This window comes from Seriola aureovittata, chromosome 21, assembly GCF_021018895.1.
Source record: "Seriola aureovittata isolate HTS-2021-v1 ecotype China chromosome 21, ASM2101889v1, whole genome shotgun sequence".
In the NCBI taxonomy this organism is placed as follows: domain Eukaryota; kingdom Metazoa; phylum Chordata; class Actinopteri; order Carangiformes; family Carangidae; genus Seriola; species Seriola aureovittata.
Genome location: NC_079384.1, coordinates 19,838,116 through 19,860,139, shown reverse-complemented (window position 1 = coordinate 19,860,139; position 22,024 = coordinate 19,838,116). Strand labels below are relative to the sequence as shown.

Genomic DNA, 22,024 nt, shown 5'->3' with positions numbered 1-22,024 from the left:
GTGTAGAAAGATACATTTTTCAGAGTAAAACGTTCACTCTGACAACTCACTCGCGGCTCAGATTGTCCCTTGGGGGCACCTGTACCAGCAAACACCTTCGTTATTCCTACAAGTGGCTCAGCAGATGCCATGTGTGACACAAATAGGCTGCATTTAAAAATGAAACAGTTACAAAAACAGGCACTCGGAGCAGAAGCAGTAGAGATGTTAAATTAGGTGTGATGCCCAGCAGATCTGCTGCCTGTTATTATCAATCTGTGAGATGTCACCAGCACTGAGGCAATAAATAGAGTCAGTGTGGAGACCACAAAGGCAGAGAGACGGTCTTTTCAAAACAGATTTGATTATCTTCTTTATCACCGCTCACTGTTGGCCTGCAGAAGAGGGAAAACTAAATCATCTCTGTGATCACTGTGAAAATGATTCAATTTGACTCTGATTCACATGTTGGGGGCGTTTGTGTTTTACTTACTGTGAGCGGCGACGAGCTGGACTGAAAATTGGGTTTTGACATGTGCATCACGACAGCTGAAGGTCACGCTGGGTTCGAACTTTAAAAACTGATGCTGGCAGAGAAATGAGCTTTAACACGGGTGAGAAAAGAGAGACTTCATTTTACTCTGTTTATCGTGACTTTTTATGATGTGATTATCACAGTAGAGCAGCCTCTGAGTCCAGTGAGCACTGAAGCACTGAAGCAGGCGGGAATCAGTGTTGTTGTATCTAATTTAAGACTAGTTCTGTGTTTGGACAGTTTTGCTTCAGCCCTTAAATGCGGGGGTGATTTTCCAAACACTCGGGCATGTGGAATGTTTTTTTTTTTTGTTGTTCTATGAGTGGGTCACTGTTTTGTTTGTTTGTACATGTGCATAAGGACTCGCATGCACTGAAAAAAATATATACATCGGTTGCACATAATAAAGTTATGTTTTCTCAAAATTATTTATTAATGTTATATGTTATAAATATACTAAATCCTTATTTGTTAAACATGAGTTTTATGTGAATTGAAAGCTTTTCTTTTATATGAAATTATATTCAATTACCCAATGTTAAACAAACATGACTTTTATGTTGATTCTAAGCTTTGTTATGTTCAATATATTCATTTATCTCATCGCATCATGAGTTTTTTATGAAGTACACGCAGTGTGTAACGGGAGCGTAGACCCAGATGCACCACACAACTCACAAGGTCTTGCTCAAAAGGCTAGTCATGTACCAGGGGACAGGCGATTAGGGGGAATCAAAAATTTACAGAAATTTTCATTACTATTTCTACAGAGAAAAACTATAATTTAACAAATTTTTCTTAATTATTATGATCACACAGCTTCAAAACTGTGATTCTGTGCAAGTTTCTACAGAGAAAAACTTTCAATAAAGTGATTCCACTTGAGTTTCTATAGCAAAAAAATGTTATTTTACAGATTTCTTTTCAAACATCTGAAGGCACGCTGTACACCCACCTATGTAGGTGCATATTACTGTCTTGACAATGTACCCTTAAAATAATGGTGAAATATTGTGCCATTGACTTAAGACCAGATTTTTGTTGGTCAATTTAAACAATGTGTGCACTGGATGGAAAAATGACAACTGCATCAGTCTAAACTGTTTTTACATTTTATTACATTACATTTTGGTTAAGCATTTTCTCAAATGCTCATGGACGGCGTTTTTAAACCAGAAACACAGCAGCTACACTGCGCTTGTGGATGAAAGAGTGAGCTGCAGCCACGAAAACAAGTTTCAAAAACACACAATCACTGACCGAAGCATTTCACAGCTCAGTCGTTAGCAGTTCACTCTTTCTCTGCTGCACCTTTGTGTGGCTTTTTAGCAGGTTCACTCACGTTTTTAAAAAACCCACTTATACCCACTAACTTTGTTGTAAAAAACAATATTAGACGGCTGAAAGATCTCAGAAGCAGCGCTGTCACTGCCTTCTGCCATGTTTTGACTGATGCATAATAAACCCACGTTGCTTGCCGTGCATGTGTCTGGGAGATTGTTGCTGGTTGAAACCATAAAGAACCTAATGTGAGTCAAATTAACTAAAGTAATCAGCCATATGATGATTAGTGATAATCAAAATTTAAACAGTGATTTAGCGAGAAACTGGTAACTGTTTCAGCTCTAGCCCTTAGATGCACGAGTGACTGGACCCTACACTCTTCCATAAGTGGGTCAAAAATGACCCATATTAGAATCAATGTGTTTTTATGCCATTTCTGTCATTTTGGTTAAGAATAATCACTTGTATAATATTTAGTATTATGCAGGTGTAGGTGCCAACCATCTGGTCAGTGGTGTCTACACCTCCTTTCATCTTGTTGTAAAATGTGATCACTTCTGTTTTTTTCTTCCTGCTATTTTCATCCACTACTTTGTCGTGGTGCATCGTGCTCAGGAGCACAACAGCTTTTCCTTTCTTTCTGACATAGCTGACCATGGTAAGGCTGTCGTTGAATCCAAACTCTGTGCTGTGAACCTCCCTGGACTTGGAAGGCTTCATCAGAGGAGGGATGTCTGGCTTGTTCTGACGTAGAGTCCCCACAATAGTGAGATCCTTCTCCAGGAGATGCTGCGCAAGAGGCACACTGGTGAAAAAGTTATCCATGGTGATGTTGCGACCTGTGTTTCTAAATCTACTACACAACTGCTGGACAATGTTTTCCCCCAGATTCTTCTGAACTTCTTCCCCTGGTTGCCTCCCCGTGTAAACTATACCATCTATTGCATAGGGGATGCGTGCATCACAAACCCAGAAGATCTTTAGGCCGTACTTGGCGGACTTGCTTGGCATGTACTGTAGAAACTTGCACCTACCCCTGAATGGCACAAGTGGTTCGTCCACAGTGACACAATCACTGGGGATGAATCGCTGTTTGCAGTTGACCAGGAACAGGTCCCATACATAGCAGAAGGCTGCCATATGGTCTGTTTCCAGTCGGAAGGCTCTGGTCCTCTTATCATCGAAGTGCAAGCTACGGCGAATGTCTTCAAATCTTCCAACAGCCATAGTGGCCTTGTACATGGGATTATGTAGAGGACTCCCAAACAGCTCACGGACTGATACGTCCCAGTTTTTCTCACTTCTTGGAAGCAGGGTCAATCCAATGAAGGCCATGAATTCATCTTTGGTGACATTTTTCCATTCTTTTCCTCTAGCTGTTGCTACTCTCCGTCCTTCCAAGTTTGTGCACTTCATCACTTCTTGTATTATATCATCAGTGATAAAGAACTCCCATGCATCTTTTGGTGAGACAGTGGTGCTAAGCCCTTGTGCAGGCCCTGACCGACTTCTGAGGATATTGTGACTCTGTGTTCTGCCCTGGGTGGGAGGTAACTCGCTCCAGTAAGAGCCCTTCTGACTCATTCTGTTGGACATGATTTGGACACTTTCTTCTTCAGAGGACACAGAAGAGGAATCTTCTGAGTCAGATTGATCCTGTTCAGTTGGATTTCCAGGTGAACTGCCACCTGGACAATAGTCTGGGTCCTCATCATCAGAAATTTCAGACTCGGAGTCCAACCCCGTTACTGCCTCTCCATCATCCAGCATCTGTAGGACCATTTCAGCTGTGTATCTAGCAGCCATGACACCTTGATGAGGACACATAAGAGTAATGTTTTCAATAGATCTATATAAATAAATACACTCACACTCACACACACACACGCACACGCACACACACAATACATATAGTAATGTTAGCTATCTTAGTTAGCTAGCTAGTGTTAGCTAGTTATAAAGTAGGCTAATTTGTTGATAAATAATAATAACAACAGTCATGAAAGACACACACACAATATTATATGAAGATAATACTTACACGTATCAGCTCTTGCTGTGTAAAATAATCTTCCTGAGGATTGACACTTCTGATATAGTCTGTGTGGTCCACAGTTAATTTATTCCTGACAGCCACAGTTGATAAGAATCAAAGGTTCCCATTGGATTCCATAGAAAATGCATGCGGGTCATTTTTGACCCACTTATGGAAGCTTGGGTTAGTAATACAAAAACTACAATTTCTTAAAATGTATAAAAGGTAAGTTAAAAATGTAAATGGCATTATATCAAAAACATGTTTTTTGAGGAATACCTGGAATATGAAATAACAATTTTTCATTACGAAGATATTTCAAGAAAACAACCTCACCGGGTAATTTTTGACCCACTTATGCATCTAAGGGCTAGTATGTATGTATGTATGTATGTATGTATGTATGTATGTATGTATGTATGTATGTATGTTTTTGTTTATAAGTGCATTATTGCTGTTTTGTTTCTACATACTCATACTATTGTATGAGATGGTGCTATAGTAGTAAAAATTTGAGTTGAAACTAATCTGAACTTTATGTTTTTATGAAACATATTTAATAAGAACAAATTCAATTTCTGTATGTCTTGGTCTGTTTGCCTACCTGTCCCTTCGTTTAATTTGTTACCCCACCATCTGGTGATATATTGTCACTCCTGGTTCTTCAGCATTATCATGGTCTCACAGGTGATGCACCGCTGTGGGTCCTTGGCTGAGTTAAATACAGAGAAAGAACACACCAAAGAATATTCAGTTTTATCTCAGAGCTGTTACTTTGAATATTTGACATGCTACTTACTAATAACTTCCATTCTGTTTAGATCAGTAACTGCACATATTTACATTAACTTCAGATCAAACCAAAGATATTTAACACCAGTGAGTAAATCATCTGTTTATATCAGGTGTAAATATGTGCGTTTGGAAGAGTGCTACCTGCAAGGCTGAAGGAAGGCCTGAGGTGAAGTTTGTGATATCCCACAATGCACCACAGCATCTCGCCCGGCAGTTCTTGATCTCAGCAGACTGGAAGGAGACAGAGTAGGTCATGTTTATCAAATTCCTTTATTGTACTTATTTCATAACTCATTAAGGAACATCACATTAGAGATGAAGATAGTAATTATGATCAGAGCAGCATAATTCAATCTGTTGGACTTTTAACAGGATTTTAAAAAACCATGACAAATAGTATGATGGACTGTATATAATTATGTACAGTATAGAAGCACATAGAAATTTACATGAACTTGGATTCATTCAGTCATGGTGTATTGTTTGGTATTAAGTGAATAAAACATTAATTAATCAAGGACAGAATTAGCTTAAAATGTCTTACGGCATTAGCGATCGGCCGATATGTTTTTTTCAGGGCTGATTACGATTATTAGTAATCAAAGAGACCAATATTTGGAACTGATATGCCAGCACAAAACTACTGCTACATAAAGACACAAGCCATGGCTTCTAAGCGTTTCTATTATTTTGTCCAACCCATTTATATCAACGAAGATAGGCTAAATAACAGAAACACCTCTGCATAAACAGTACAATCTTCATGAAGTCGATTTATTGCAGGGCTGTTGTATTAGACTATATCAGTTTTAGCTAGATGTTCCTAATAAATTGTCAACAGAGTGTACATTAATAAGTATAAGCTATATGCACAGGCTGCAAATGGCCTGACTGGAATGATTTGATTGCTTTTGGTGCTTTTTTCACCTGGCTCCCTGGCAGCCTAAAGATGTTGTTTTATGCTTTTATCATATATTAATATTATCATCCCCATATAAGACGTTTTATCCCTCTTCTTCCCCTTTAAAAATGTAACAGCAGTAACACGTTTACTCAGAGTACATTACCTTTCATTCAGTGAGTGACTGCTCACTTGCTGACGTGCTGACGTCACTGTAGTGTCTCATCGCCAGTCCCTGGAGTTTCTGTTACCGGAAGAGTTTATTGCTGCTCTATCTGAACACAGTTAATGTTGTTCTCTTCATTACAGTGACTAACTACCTGCTGTACATTTAAACTTACTAGTTCTGCTAGTATCTAATTCATTTTTATACATTTTAATATTATATATTTAATTGTATGTATTTAGATATTATTTATGATTTATTTATCTATTTATTTATCTCTTTTTTTTTCCATTGAATTGTAATTAAAGTTTAAGAAAGTTCAACGCTAAAAAGACAATGTTTTCAAAGTTCAATTAACACGTTGTGTTTCCAAAGTCAATGAGTAATCATGTTAAATAATTATGATCTCAATATTGATCAAAATAATCATGTTTATGATTTTTGCCATAATCGAGCAGCCTTCCAAGTAAATGTTGTTAGACCTCCAGCATACGCAGTCACACATTGTGTTTTTTAATGTTGAACTTTTGTTTGTAGTGTAGAAAACTCGCCTTTAATCTTACACTCCTTCCTCACCGTAGTCATTCACCTTTCCTCCATCTGTTTGCTGCTGTCTCATTGTGAATTATTTCGTTCCCTCTCATTCTCTCTGCTCCCTGACCTCTTGAGATCTCGGCTTAAAAATCACCTTTGATCACCTTCATCCTGGTTTAAGCCTTTGTTTTGATCATCCAACCACAGAGCCCAGCCTCTGCCTCCGACCAATCCCCTCTCTAATCACTGCAAATACTTATCCAATAAAACACCAGAGGAGAAGCCCTTTTATAAAAAAAAATATATATATATCTTCAAGGCCTGCGTCTTGTTTGGCTCATCGCCCTGGATTATGTCTCGATCAGAGGTGGTTACATCAGATCCTCGCTGTTTGAAAACGTACTTCAGGCCAGTGTTGTTAAGCCTGTTTTAAACCCACAGTGTTTATTGGGATCAAGATTGAATTCTGGGAAAATACACTCACGCTGATGTATCTCTAGTGCAGCATGGTTAAACATACACACACAACGGCGGGGGGGGGGGTCTCAACAAGGCTTTCCAGGTATCAAAAGCAAGTGTGTGTTGTCCACAGTAGTGTGTGTAATAACATGCACACAGAGAAGGCACTGTTCTTAGAAGTGTGTGTGTGTGTGTGTGTGTGTGTGTGTGTGTGTGTGTGTGTGTGTGTGTGTGTGTGTGTGTGTGTGTGTGTGTGTGTGTGTGTGTGTGTGTGTGTGTGTGTGGTGTGTGTGTGTGTGTGTGCGCTGTAGTTATTAGCAGGGATGAGTCACCTAAAAGCCCCTGACTGTTGCAGGCAGATGAAGAGAAACTGGTCGAAACCCTTTTAAAGTTCAAAGACGGACTTGGTGACCTGGTTCAGAGGCTGCTCAGGAAAAATCAACAGCTCTCCTCAGCACTCAGGCTGTTTCCCTGCGGGGATCAATAAAGTTTTTCTGATTTTGAGTTAACGTTTGCACTGAAAGAAGACACCAACCAGATATCAGTCACCTGAGTGATTCACATTTTCAGTCTCATCTCACCTGAAATTCATTCAATATAATACAAAAAAGACCTTTATTCACTCTATATCTTGTATTCACACTAAGCAGTTTTCTTAATCAATAGTTGGCCACGTTAACGATCAATTATCGGTTAGTCGTTAACAAATTCTGAAATAAAGTGCTGTTCTTCCATAATAAAATTATTTAACTGTTACCTGACATGCTCTATATCTGCTGCATAATCTGTGTAAATTAGGAGTTTAAAGATTAAGTAAGAACCAAGTATTAACAAAATCATGACTTCATTTTATACATTTTTTTAAATTTTACTTTTATTTGGAAAAGCATAAATTTCACAATGATCATTTAAATAATATTAATATTACTGCAAGGGAATCACATCATGTACATTTAAAACAGACATTTAAGTTATGCAGTGTGTTTGATAACCACTTCACAGTCTGGCTCTTCCACTGGTTTTCTTTATAAAAATGAGTCATTATTTACAATTGAACATGGAAAGCTTTCACCTCAAATATTCCCAGGAGTTGAGGGGGAAAGAAAGAATAAGGAGCGAAATGTTAGATGCAGTAAAATAATACTAGTTACATGCTCATTCATTCCCTCAAATCAACTAAAATCAGACCTTATAGGTTTAGTTCTCAGTCCACCTGCTCCAGATTAGGTAAATGTTTAATTTTTGTACCTTGAGGGAGAATGACAGTCCTTTTATAATATAGATTTCGTTCATTATTCCTTTTCATTCATCAGCGTGTTTGGCCTTTTTACTTGCTGCCAGAAGGATCGCTATCAGTTTCTTATCATTAGTATTCCACCCTTCAAATGGAATGTCCCCCAAGTATACAGCATCACATCTAAAAGCAATGTTTACACCAAATACATTAATAATGTGTTTGGGTATTTCCTGCCAATAAGGCACAATATAATGCCTTCATTTTAATTGCGGAGCTTCCTCTCCTGTCCATCACTAACCAATGATTCGTACAGCTGCTGGAAACACCTGCTGAGGTGGGCCAGATGTCGCGGGGTTTCACAAATAGTGTTGCACCACCTTTGTCAGTCCAGGAAATCTTTCAGTATTAACTGCTACCAGTAAAATGCAGCTATACTCAAAGTAGGAGGGGGCTCTGGTCGGCTCTATGTCCCACACCACAGCAGCGCTCTGGGGTTTGTTCCGGCCTGCCTGATGAGCAGACAGAATATGAAGGGTTTTCTTGGTTGGAGCAAATATCAACAGGTCCTAAAAAAAATCTGTCTAATTAAATGTTTATTTTGCAGCAGCAGGCTGTAAAATGTATATATGTATTCTTCAATATATTGTTTTATGGACAGATGGACTGTGGCTCTGTGGTTTGTGCCATCATCAAGGTAGACCTCAACTTTATGTACAGTGCAGAGGAAACACTCCGACTGAGCCGTCACGGCTCAACTTCTCTGGGCTCAAAGTTTGTTTACACAGCCCAGGATCAGATAAATAAATGATGCAGATGAACTTGTAACTATTCCAATCAGCTGTGGTTTAATATTGATTCAGCTCAGATTCAGGTGGATTTTTACATAAAGTTTATTTATCCGAGGAAGCCTCGCTGAGAGCTCACCTGGGAGCTGCTCAGTCACAGGCTGATCGGCTGGTTACTAAGCAGCTCAGTGAGGGGGGGCACTGCACCCAGAGTTATCCTGCTGGTCCGGTCGCAGTGTAACTGTTTAGAGTAATTACATAACTAACCAACCAGTAGAGATCGCCCAATCTGGTTCTAAATACATTTTTTAAAGTTGGTTCTTTTACTGACACTTGAAGACACCACGGAGTGAAGTTTGTGGATTGGAGTCCTTTAGTTACGTGTCTTTAATTTTGGCAAAGTCTTGTAGATGTTTTGACCCCCCCTCCTCATCTTGTGGCTGCCCACATCTGACCCCGTGTACAAAGTATAGAAAGTGGTCCAGCAGCGATGAATTAAAAGTTTCTATCATTGTCTCATCAACTTATCACAGTGGTAGGCCTTAATGTGGAAAAAAAAGCAAAACAATGAAAGGAGTTTTTAATCATTTTAAAGCAGTTAGATCATTTAGGTTTAAGACATTTATGAAATTATTTGTTTCTTGAATTTTTTATAATTACATTAATTTTTTTCACAAAAACTGGAGTGATTTGCAAATGATTTGTCGGCCCACTTGCAACACAGCCCCTAGGTTGGGAACCACTGGCACGCACGCACACACGCGTGCACGCACGCACGCATGAATTTCACACAGAACTCATGTTGGATCTGAGATTGTGTATCGATGTAGGTGAATCTGTCTCTTGTATTGGTTTTCTGATGTGTTTCAGTTAATCTGTGCTTACCCAGTCAATATTCTTAGGCAGGGTTTAATATACTTTGGGGTGGGCGCTCCCCAAGTATATAGCCTGCGTGGGAAACACCGCTATATCCTGTTTTTCTCCACCCATCCCTTCACCCGACTGACTTGTTTTATTCAAACTTGTGTGAAGTAGAGGTGGTGGACAAAGGGTACCCAACTCCTCAGACCAAGTCGTTAACATGCTGAACGCTCATGCCAGTGTTTTATATAATTGTAAATTAAACATCTTTGGGTTTTGAGCTGTTGAATGGACTAAACAAAGATATTTGAAGACGTTACTTTTGGTTGTGAGAACTTATGAATGTTTTTTCTCACTATTTTCTGACATTATATAGACTGGACTGGAGGTCCTGACTCAAAAATATCAAGCTGATAAAATTTAATTATTCATATGATATAAATTAGAGATTAACAGGGAAAAAATGGCTCCTGAAACTTGACTATAATCGAGCTGTCTCACTCTTATTGGATTTATTGGTACTACAAAAACAGTCCTCTCGTAGTTGTACAGTGGTGTTACAGAGTGGAGCTAATTCCCTCACGAAAGATGTTTGGCTGAGTGTCGACACACAGCCAACAACAGACGAGTTTAATTTTGTTTTTGTCATCAAGTTACTCATGAAATGAATGTTAATTAGCAACAGCTGATGAGATGTTTGTCACTTTAACTGATGAAAACCATTGAAAGTGTTAGATAAAAGTGACAAGTTGGAAGCTGAATGTTTGGTACATTACGTGAATCCATGTTTTTTGTTTTATTCAAACCTTAGGTGACTTGTGGAGACCCTGCTTAAACTCCAGCACCTTAACTTCTCTAACTCCTCAGACCAAGTCGTTAACATGCTGAACGCTCCCGTCTTCTTGCCCTGATGCACCCAGAGACACAGTTATGAAATGCTAGTAAGATAATGTTTTTCATTCAGTATGCAAGAGGAAGAGAAATCCCCCAAAGCGAGGAATAATCTGCATGCCAACAAAAGCACAAGACAAGAGGAGAAGACAAAGAAAAGGGAGAGAAAAAAAAGACTTAAACTCTCATTTCCCATGATGCTGTGTGAATTTTTTAGCTTATTTCTGCACCGCAGACATGTTCTTGCTCTTAGCACAACAATCCTGTCGTGTGGTAGAAGTCGGCGTGTGCTCTTCGCGGCTGCGGCGACAATCAACAAACAATCAGCCTTTCCTCAGTAAACACACACGCAAGTGTTCGTTTTCATAGGGCAGGGAGCTGAACTAAATGTGCATTGGTATATTTGTGTGTGTGTGTGTGAAAGCTGATGAGGATGTTTATGTGAATGTTTATTCAGGTGTGTGTTTGCCTGTCTGGAAGAAAAACTTGAGATTCAGATTCAGTACAGGGAGCAGACTGAATATCATGAACACCTGCATAATTTAACACAGTCCAGTAGAACAGACTCTGAACTAGGCATAAATAAGTATACCTGGAACCATTTGAGCTCTGAGTTACTGATAAACATACTGGGAGATAACTGGTTTAAGATAACAGGAGTTAACTGGTTTGAAATAAGCAGACTATTTTAGTAGGAATAGGAAGTTTTGTCCTATTAAAGAGCAACAAAAAATATAAAAAAAGAAAAGTCTTTAAATGAACGACCAATTGGTTTCCTTTTAAGAAAAATCAACATTTTTATTGCTTAAATTGCATATAATATTATCTGTCATCTTCTGAAAGCCTTCATCCTTCACCATGGACAGTGGGCGCATTTCTATCACAGTCATGTTCAAAATGCTGCCTGGTGCAACAAAAAAAAAAAAAAGATTTACTGAAAAAGAGGTGAGATAATAATTGATACTAGTTTATAGTTATAGCATTTGTGTTTATATGCATCTTTTATCTTACTATATTATATATACTTTATATATTTGAATGATTTTAGTCTTCATGTATTATAACATATGCTGCCAAGAGGATTGTGGCCAAACTTCATTTCATTGTATTTAATGCAATGCCTAACTAGCCATTGCGTATAGTGAACATGCATTCTTTATTAGCATTAACTAGCACAACTAGCAATCATACTGATTGACATTGACGTTAACTTCACCTCATGTCAAGTCAGCTCTGTGAACTGGATGCTCTCTGCATTTTACAATGGACACCCTGTACGGAGTATTTTTTATTTTCTATTTTTTTTCAGTTTGAAATGATCCTAACCTAAGCCCATTTCTGTCATTTTCTCTGAACTGTCACTTCTTGCTATTTCCCTCTTTCTCTAATTTTCCAAACTGGTCCATCAAATCACGTCTGCTTCAACTCACGAGTCGACAGCGTAAGAATTTCATATGGATTAAACAAAACTGTGTTTATGTAACGTGTGTTTATGTCCGTGTGAATATTTTAGTGTGCTGTGTGTGTGTGTGTGTGTGCAGGACCTGAGGAAGAAAAGACTAAAGTGAGAGGAAGAATTGATCTTTTCCTCCCACCAACACTCGGTGAAAAAAGAGAAAAGAAAAGAGGCCACTTACAGCTCGACTTCATGAATAATGTTCAGACGATGTTAAATCAGGAGAGTGGGCTCGCGGCACAGCTGACCCTCCACTGCTTCTCCACTCCCCAACCATGCATAAACAACATGACACTATTCATAAGTTTGCATGGTGTTTGTTAACAGTTGAAGAATGCATTATGGGAACGTTAACCTCTCAAACCCCAACATGAAACATCATTTATTGTATGAGCACTCGGAGAGATGTTTGACCACAGTGTTTGCAGACACACATTTCACAGCACTAAGTTTCAGATAATGGGAAAACCTTTAACACAGCGTGGTTTGAATTGTATGAGGACACAGCCACATTAAATTGAGATCCTCTCCCACTTGAAGGAAAAACAAGGGACGTGGTGTGAATCAGTGAGATGTTTATACCTTTTCACAGCATCTATAAATCCTTTAGATCCATAAAGAAACATGGTGTGACTGTGTTTCCTAATAGAAAATCTGTCCTAAATTCTGTGGAAAATTCTGGATGGTATGTGCAGTCATGAATTGTGTAGCTCAGGATATATTAGATTCATATTATTCAAGTGGAATGGATTTACAGGAGCTCTTCTCCGTGGTTTGATAATGAGCAGTTTTTAGTCCAGTGATGATAGGTTCAACTTTGTGCATAAATAATCCTATAATGTACATTTCTTACATAAAGCTGTAACACAAAGAACAGGATGAGTTGATTTTTACATTTTTTTCTTATTATTCCTCCGTGCTGGTGGCAATCAGAGCTGGAGGCCATATTGATTTCATATATATTTGTTTGTCCTACTGTCATGGACACAATATCTCAGTAACGCCTTGATGGAACTTGAAGGTAGCAGGTGAAGGAGGACTACAAAAGGAAAGCAGAGAGGAAGCTGCAGCACAACACCACCAGAGAGCTGGAAGGGATGGGATGGATCCCTGCTTCACGTCCTGGATTGTGGATTACCTGAAAAGACGACCACAGTACGTCAGACTGGGTAACTGTGTCTCAGGGACAGTGATGAGCAGCACTGGGGCTCCACAGGGGACTGTTCTGGCTCCGTTCCTGTTCACGCTGTATAGGGCCGACTTGAAATACAACTCTGAGTCCTGCCACATCCAGAAATACTCGGATGACACAGCTATTGTGGTGCGTATCAGGAACCGGCAGGAAGAGGAGTACAGGGATCTGATGATGGCCTTCAGTGAATGGAGCAACAAGAACTGCCTCCTTCTGAACACCTCCAAGATCAAGGAGATGGTCATAGACTTTTGGAGGTCTAGGCCTACCCTTCAGCCAGTCAACATTGGAGGGAAGGACACTGAGGTGATGCACACTTATAAATACCTAGGTGTGCACCTGGACAGTAAACTGGACTGGTCCCTGAACACAGATGCCACCAGATGAAGGGGCAGAGCTGGCTCTTTTTCCTCAGGAGGCTCAGGTCCTTTGACGTCTGCAGTGAAATGCTGCACATGTTTTATCAGTCAGTGGTGGACAGTGTACTTTTTTATGCTGCAGTCTGCTGGGGTGGCAGCATGTCCAACATGAACACAAGGAGACTGGACAAGCTGGTAAAAAAGGCTGGGTCTGTGCTTGGCAAGAGTCTGGACTCACTCAGGACTGTTGTGGAGAGACGCATGCAATGTAAGATGGAGGTCATCTTGGACAATACCAACCATCCTCTCCACAACGTTCTGACAGGACAGAGAAGCAGCTACAGCTGCAGCAAACGTCTCAGCTCAGAACAGAGAGGTTCAGGAGATCCTTTGTTCCCACTGCCATCAAGCTATACAACACCTCAGTCAAAGGAAGTGGACTGAACTAATTATTATTGTTTATTTGTTGTTTTTATTATTATTATCAACAATGGGCAACACATGAATTCCCCCTAGGGCAGGGGTGGGCAATTAATCTTCCCAAGGGGCCACATGACAAACTGGGACGATTGTAGAGGGCTGGACCAATACACTTAACTCAGTACGGCCTGATATATATTATATCTCTTTATAAAAAACAGTAAATGAAGCATTACAATGATACAATGAAAATGTGGAGCACAGAAATATATAACTATTTAATGAACATTCACAAAAATAGTTTTGAAAATATGCATTTTTTTGCAGTGTTTTAAAAACTAGCATCACATTAACTTTACACAAAAAAAGCAAGTATTTCAAAGACCAGGATCACATTAACTTAAAACAAAAAAGCAATAAATGCAGCCAGCTTCATCTGTTCTTTTTTCTTGTTCAGTGAGAGATATCTAGCCTGTGTTGGGCTTGAACAAATGCACCGAAGTCAGGTTGAACATCTGAGGTGGATATGCGAAGGACAGCACACAAGTGATCATCACCGAGAGAGGATCTGTATCTGGATTTGTTAAACTTCAGAATGTTTGTTCACATATGTAGGTAGATCCAAATAGAACCAACATCCTTTGAGCACGCCTCCTTATGTGTGCAAAGTTTTCCTGTTTGATAGAAGAATAAAAACCCAGCAGTGATACTGACTTAAAGTGCTCTGCCAGTAGTTTATCAGACTGCAAATCAATGAGTTCACGCTGGACATCACTGGGTGCATTATTCCCACTGTAAGTGAAGGGAGAAGAAATCATGTGCGTTTCATTCTCATCTGTTTTGAAGTCTTCAAATCGTCTTGAAAACTCACCATGCAGTGCCCCTAACATGGCTGAGTGCCTGCGGAGGTGATCAGCTGATGGTGTGACTTCTTTCAGTGTTGGCATGTGAATAAGAATGTTGCCCTCCAATTGGCTTGAAAGAAAATTCAACTTTCTCATAAAAGCCATTACCAGGCTGTGCATTTCATGTGCAAAGAGGCCCTTGCCTTGCAGCCTGGTATTTCGTTCATTCATTAGTGCAGTCACATCAACAGCAAAAGCCAGATCTGTGATCCAGTCTGCATCTGAGAGCTCTGTGATGTCCCTGCCTTTCCCCTCACAAAACTCCTGAATCTCTGCTCTCAGGTCCCATACTCTTTTAAGCACCTTGCCCAAGCTGAGCCATCTGACAGCTGTTTGGTAGCCTATGTCACTATGTTCACTCTCATGCTCCTCCAAAAGTGCAACAAACTGTCTGTGATTCAAGGCTCTTGCCCTGACACTTTTTGCCTTTTTGCCACCTCCTGATGTATGCAAAAAATATCAATTTTTGTTCTGGGTTTATTTCGGTCTCTTTAGCTTGCATCCGCTTCAAAAGTCCGACATTTTTCCCAGTCAGTTTTGGACAGCCATCGGTTGTTAACATCTGCCAATTTGTCCCATTTTAGTCTCAGCTTGTCCATGCATGCATTTACCTCTGTGAAAAAATCACTCCCCGTCGTAGTCCCTTTCATTGACCGCAAAGCTGCCAGCTCCTCCGTCATCTGAAAGTCTTTTGTCATCCCACGAACAAAGATAAGTAACTGGGCTGTGTCGCGGACATCACAGCTCTCGTCCAGAGCCAAGGAGAAAAAGTCAAAATTGACCGCTTTGTTATGCAGCTGAAGCTCCAGATTTCCCACGATGTCCTCGACCCGTCTAGTTATGGTTCGCCTGGAGAGGGGCACATTCGCAAACACTTCTTTTTTCTCAGGGCATATTAGTGCTGCAGAGTCCACCAAACATTCTTTGACAAACTCCTCGTCAGAGAATGGCTTACTGTTTTTTGCGATTTTGTGGGATATCACAAAGCTGGTCTTGACTCCTGCTTCCCTGCATGTGTGAAGCTTGGTAAAAAGTCCTTGCTGCTTTGCCGCTTAGCTAGCAAAGCTTCAGATGCCCGCACCTGCTCTGCATCAGTCAAGTTCTTGAATTTCTCTGCGTGTTTAGTCTCGTAATGGTGATTCAAATTGTAATCCTTAAAGACAGCTATCTGTTCTCCACAAACTAAGCACACAGCTTTACCTTTGACTTCAGTAAATAAATACTTAGAAGTCCATGCCTTGTTAAAAACTCTACATTCTGTATCGATCTTTCTTTTTTTAACTTTAGCTGACATATTTAAGGGCTAACAGCTAACTCACATTTCTTGAAAGCTGTCCATCACATTCACCAACACATTTGAGTGAAGGTGCATACGGTCACGAGCAAGGACGTGATGTTACGTTAATAAAAAAAAGTTGCCTTCAAAATAAAGGCAGTGCAGTTGTATTGCGTGTACCTATTACACAAAGATAAGACTTCTGCTGCTTAGCTATGCTGTGCTAGGAGAGGTTAGGCCCAGTCAGTTAACATTACCCAGTCCTTGGAACAAAACAAAGAGGTCTTTTCCGGCGTTGTTGTAAAGTCCAGTGAGTTGGGAGGTTTCCTGGTGGAGTAAAGTCCTGTCTGGCTGTGTTGCTTTGCTGTTATCTCCTTTGTTCTCCTCAGAGTTAGCTGTTCCATGCTAACTCTGCTGTGGCTCCTGTTGCTTGGAAAATCAGCTGGCTGTGTTGTAGCTGCTGTTTCTGAAGAGAACTCGGTTCACTCTCAGTTAATCCGAAGCAGTTCGCTGCTGTTGAGGAGAAGAGTGTTTGCAGGCTGCTGTGAGCAGGCCGGCAAGAGAGCTGGTTGCTCAGGTAGCAGAGCTAACCTGGGCTGGGGCCTTGTTGCCCCTCGAAGAGCCGAGAGGAGAGAGCAGGAGCTGAGTGGTCAGTGAGGTCCCTGGAGGAGGGTCGTCCCCAGGTGTGAACAGTGAGGAACTGTGGGGAAGTGAGTTCCTTTGTCTGTGGCGCAAAGAAACATCTGGTGGCCTGAATGAGTCCCAACCAGTGGCGATTGCTCTAAGACTGCAAGGGAAGCTCAGCTTCCCCTAAAATGTCAACAAAATAAGTGGTCAAATATGTGCTGCTGTGTGTACATTTCATTGACTAAATATGCGCTAGAACACGTTTATCTTTTGTTCAGAATCAGCTACTATCACAGGTAACCGACACGACTTCTTCTCATTCATCCCCGCAGCGCCACAGAGCTTTACACAGTGTAGACGCCGAGCGTCTCCTGACTTCAGTGGGGAAGCAGAGAGTGGGTTGTTCCACTGCAGCGAAACTAGACGGTCATTGGATAAATGCTGGGCTTTGTCCCGCCCATCGGACGCTCAGCGTCTCTGGGGGTCTATGGGACAGTGGGCTGGCCCGGACGCTCGGCTTCTGCATGATGATTGGATGATCTGTCTGAGGCTGAGCCCCTTTTTGATTGACAGCGAAATGAGCGAATCAGCGATCTTGAAGTATAAGCATCCACCGGAGCAGTTTTTCAAGTTTTTCATTCTGTTGTTCGGAATTGATCTGGAGACGTTACTGATCCTCAGCGACTTTGTCTTTGTTAAAAACGACCAGCGTTGTGTTTGGCGACTCTCTTCTGTCACTCTGCAAATTTACATTTAAATAAACGGACACATTTTATCACGTAGGCCGAAAATGAGCTTCCCCTCCTTATAAGACCAGCAGCCGCCACTGGTCCCAACACAAGTTTAAAATGCATATTATTACATTCAGCTGGTGTCAGTTCAATAATGAGAAGGGAACCAGGAAAGACAGCTGAGTTTGGTGTATCAGGCACCTTCACAAGAGCAACCAGCAACAACATAATGTGTTTTGTAGTTTTTCTGACTCTTGGTGTCCTTGGAAGCCACAGGAACGCCATTGTCTGTTTTTAAAAACACCAAACGTTGGAGAGAAACATCACAAAGTCTTCACCTTAGAAATATTTTTTTTTCTTCCCACATGAAAGATGAAAGCTTTTGGTCTGACTGCAGCCATAAAGCAAAGAGGTAATAGATGGTCTGTGGTATATGAGGTGTGCCGCAGCTGGACACTGTCCTGTGACTCACTTATTGAGTGGTGACAGAGAGGGAGAATCACACAGAGACAGAAAAAAGGCCTTTGCTGTTTGCTTTGTCTGCTGTGAATGTAAGAGGATGACTGGAGCCAGCAGGGAGGAAATGAGTCTGCAGAGTTCAGGACGAGTTAAAAATCACTAAACTTCTCAAATAAAGAGAGAACTGTCAAAGTTTGTCAAACGATTTCAAAGCCTGACCTGGTACATTTTCTGTACAAGGGAAGAGGTAGAGGAAGTTTGACTCAACAAGTCGAACAGCAAATTATTCTATAGAATATGTTGGTTTTGTAGAAAGATGAGGACGACCTTCTCTCAGCAGGAGACTGAGCAGCTGAATTTAGCTGGAAGCGTTCATCCCTTTTGGATTTGAACAGGGAGTTTGAAGGACTTGTAAAACTTGTGAGTGCGATGACATGTGGGCTGCAGGGAGGAAGTTGATGCACCTGTGTGAGGAAGGTGATAATGTTGGTTGTGCATGTACGGAACTTTTTTGCTTGTGCCACTACTCTGAGGACGGAGCAACAATATGAAGCGCACCGGACTCATGAGCTCCTTCTGACGTCTTTACTCCTACTTGACATTTTGTTTTTAATCCTCCATGCAGGAAACCATTTTGTTTTCAGGTTGTCCGTCCATCCCACTCTCATGGACACAATATCTGAGTAACGCCTTGATGGAACTTTTTCAAATTTGGCACAAACATTCACTAGGACTCAACAGATGAGAAACTAGGATGAACTGATTAGATTTTGGTTGTCAAATGTCGAGGTCACGGTGAGAAAAACCTTTATAGCCATTACTCAAGACTTCACACAGCAATTGTGACAAAATATCACACAAATGGTTCATATTTTATAAGACTCTGGATAAACAGGGTTGTGACCTGGAACTAGTGGAGGAGGCAGATAACCACGAGGAGGTGATTCTAGTTTGGATTGTGTATCATCTCATTCAGGAAACGTATACAGTAAAAGGGAGATCTCTGAAAGATGTAGTTGTATCGACTCCTGACTCACAACTGTCCACAAACTGCTCCTCTATTGTGGAGTAGTTATAACTGATAGTGTCCAGATGGTGCCACTTCTATCCTTCGTAACCATGGAAACCAAGGTCCCATAGATGAGGATGATGAGGAGAGGGCAAAATTCTTTTCATCAAAGCTTCGTTTAATCCATATGAGGTTCCTACGCTGTTGATACATGAGTTGAAGCAGACGTGTTTAGATGGGGCAGTTTGGAAAATGGAGAAAGAGAGGGAAAATAGCTAGAAGCGAGGGGAAGGGACAGGCCAGAGGAAACGTCAAACTAAAGTTTGGATCATTTCAAGCTGAAAAAAAAGAATTCTCTGTACAGTGTATCCATTGTGAAGCGGAGCTAGCCTACCACAATAGCACGACGTCAATGCTTCAACATCTCATTAATCCAGGTCTATGCATTGACCTCATCTCGTTAACATACCTGTAGACATGAAGACTCACCAACACATGGGTGTCAGTAGAGAAAAAAAAAAATTAAAGTCTCCAGAAATCAAATCATACATTTTCAATACCTTCAGTGTTTCCCTCCTTGTCAGTTCCATGGTTACACAAATGTTTTCATCACTCACTGGCAACACGCTGCTGTCAGTGTTTTCAGCGTTATTAATGTCATTTCAGTAGCGGTGTCGCCCTCTTGCCGCTCCACGCCTCGCACACTGTCTATCCACAATTCATTTCTAAAACAAGATAAGAAATAATACCTGTTGTTCCTGCAGCTTCATCAGCCTGAACTTTGATCTACCTCTCAGTCAACCCTCTCTGGGAGCCGAGGCGCAGAAACAATGCCGACGTTTCAGTCGGTGGAAATATATTTCTGTGACCTCCTGAACCTGCTGACTCGCGCTGAGGTTTGCCCTTTAACCCCAATTTGTCTTCCACAATGATCCTCATGTCAAACATGGCCATGAGGTACGAACACTGGACTGGTGGGAATGCCGGGAGCTTCCTTCATGTCATATTATTATTTTTGACAGGATGTTAAACTTCCCCACACTCTTGTTTGTTGGTGCTCAGCTTCTGCTTAATCATGAAGGTAATTATTAAACGGCGGGCTGAGAGATATTCTCTTATCATTAGAGTGAATAATCACACTTGAGAGAACTCCAGTCTCATCCACCTGATTTAACTCAAGTCCAGTCCAAACGGAGCGTCTTTATTTTGATGGCTGAGCTTTCTGGTTTCACTGTAGGCAGAAAAACATGGTTGATTTTGTCCTTTATAATCCTCATGCAGCCTCCGTGACAATATATTTTGTCCAGTAAATTTCTCATCAGCCTGATCAGTTTGTCAGACTTCTCTCCTGCTATAGGTCAAATGGAGGGTGGAGTTGGTGTGTGGATTGAACGAATCGAGCATTTCAGTAGCAATTAAGTTGCGTGTTTAAAGTTGTGAGTTTAAATTGAAAATGTTGTAGTGTGGACGTAGCCTTGTCCTTCATGTTATGCGCTCTACAAGGTGAGCTACCAGGGTGCGCCTAGGTCCTACTTTTAATATGAATCCACAGTCAGGCTTCATGCGATTTGAAACATGTTGATCTGATGCAGCTAGGCAATAAACATAAAGTCAACATGCTTTCAGAAATAATGCTTGTTTTCTGTGGCTTCAGTGTCTGTGTCCCCTCCATGATGCTGGGATCAGGTTTCTGTGGGGGGCCAGACCATCTGTGTCAGGACTCCTTGTTCTTCTGGTCCCTGAAGATAGTTCTTTATGACTCTGTTTGTGTGTTTGGGCTCGTGGTCCTGCTGCAGGATGTATCAGAATTGATCTCAGCCACTGGTGCAAAGTCTGAATGAATGTTTTCAACATTGAGAAAAAAGTGTCTGATTTCAATGAATCTGGATGTTTTGTGTACAGTTAATCAGATCCAAATGGAACCAGCTCTTGGAACCAGACCCTATTAAAAACACAAAATTATCTATTTTAGATCCAGGTGTTTTCTTCCTTTTGAGTCTGACAGAAGAACTCCTGATTCCAGCTCACTTTACTGTGTCAGTGTGAATTTGAAACTAAACCTACATTAAACTGAGTACTGAAAAAGTACTGAGGAAAAAGCTAAAAAAAACCCCATCTCTTCCCTCTTCATTACATAAGTAACATGTCTGACAGATATAAACTCATATTAATGTGTGAATGAGTGTGATGAGTCCTGTGCGTCACATCAGACCCAATGTAGGAAGAAAAAAGTCATTAGTTCGTCTCTCGTCAATGAAGTCTGTACTCCCAGTTAATTAAACCAAGCAGTTCATTACACATAGAGAGAGAGAGAGAGAGAGACTGTGTGTGTGTGTGTGTGTGTGTGTGTGTGTGTGTGTGTGGGTACAGGTCACTACCACAGCCTACAGACGGGGGAAAATGAGACGACGAGGAGGCAAAGAGAGAGAGAGAGGGAAACGTTTCTCCTCGACTGTGAAAATGAAGCTCTCCAACTGTAAAATTAAATCTTCTACATAGGAACATTGTTTGTAAAAGCTAACAAACAAAAACAAATGAGACCGTTGTTTGAGATTCATTACTAACTAGTCAAGTGTGGGAGCGTGACAAAGTCATTAAAGTCCCACACTGATGAGATTTCAGCTCCCGTTTCAAGACACTTGGTCTCCAACTTGTTGCCTTTATTTTTGGTCTTTTTGCTTTGTTTTCTAGTAGAGACACAGAGGATGGATGGATGGATGGATGGATAGATAGTGATGTAACAGTGTGTTCACCTGTCACACAGAGGGTGAGCTGTTGTATGAGTGTTATGACTCAACTCACGGTCGCTCATTTTTATGCCTCCACGCCGCGGTCAGTCAGAGCAGGAGCCATATTGTTTCCAGGTTGTCCGTCCGTCCCATTCTCATGGACACGATCTCAGTAACGCCTTGACAGAACTTTTTCACATTTGGCACAAACATTCACTAGAACTCAAGGATGAACTGATTAGATTTTGGTGGTCAAAGGTCTAGGTCAGTGTGACCTCACAAACACTTTTTAGCCGTTACTCAGCACTTCACACAGCAGTTATGACAAAACTTCACACAAATGGTTCATATTTTCTATGACTCTGGATAAACAGGGGTGTAACCTGAAACTAGTCTGAG

General features: G+C 40.9%; 1 long non-coding RNA gene across 1 annotated transcript in view; it reads left to right on the top strand.

Moving 5' to 3' along the window:
• Positions 1–22,024, top strand: part of LOC130162275 (uncharacterized) — a 156,926-nt gene that overhangs the window by 6,535 nt on the left and 128,367 nt on the right. The gene's annotated exons all lie outside the window — the stretch shown is intronic.